The sequence below is a fragment of the Alligator sinensis genome, unplaced genomic scaffold, assembly GCF_000455745.1.
Source record: "Alligator sinensis unplaced genomic scaffold, ASM45574v1 scaffold1133_1, whole genome shotgun sequence".
NCBI classification, from domain to species: Eukaryota; Metazoa; Chordata; order Crocodylia; family Alligatoridae; genus Alligator; species Alligator sinensis.
The window spans coordinates 1,626,174-1,626,707 of NW_005842285.1; the positions used below are offsets into that span (position 1 = coordinate 1,626,174).

The window sequence follows — 534 nt, forward strand, 5'->3', positions numbered from 1 at the left end:
AACTTCCACTTCACGTGCACACAGGCCGGGAAGCCTAGCACCTCCCCACAGATTTGGGGTCAGGAAGGAATTTCAGCCCATGGTCAGGCTGGTACAGACTGCGCGGGGCTTTGCCTCCCTCTGCAGCAGGGGCTGTGGCCGCCTACCAGGAGCGCTCGAGCGGATATTAACCACCTGCTCCGGAAGCGGGGTGTAGGCTGCCGTGGCTCCCCGCTTTACCTGCGGCAGGTCACGGCGCTATGTCTCGTGTTGCGTCAGGGCTGACGGTCACCTCAGCCAGAGTTCAGCCGATGGATGGTGTAGGATCCTACCTCTGGGCCAGACGGCGGAGGTCCCTCGCAGCCCCACAGATCTCTGCGCAAAACACGGCTCGCAGGAACTTCAGTGTCAGCCTCTCGCTCCCTTTCTTCGCCCCCTCGGTCCTGGAGGAAGACGTACCCCGCTTCCTGGCTCCAGCCCCCTCCCCAGGGCTGCAGGTCTCCGCCACGGCCTGTCCGGGACGGTCTCCGCCCGCGCGACCAGCAGGGCGCCACA

General features: G+C 65.2%; 1 protein-coding gene across 2 annotated transcripts in view; it reads right to left on the minus strand.

Moving 5' to 3' along the window:
• Positions 1-528, minus strand: part of IQCB1 (IQ motif containing B1) — a 24,847-nt gene extending 24,319 nt beyond the window's left edge. For both annotated transcript variants that reach the window (XM_006028039.3, XM_025209338.1), the window contains exon 1: positions 312-528. The gene's annotated coding sequence lies outside the window, so the exon portion shown is untranslated. The remainder of the gene's footprint in view (positions 1-311) is intronic.
• Positions 529-534: the final 6 nt, after the last annotated feature.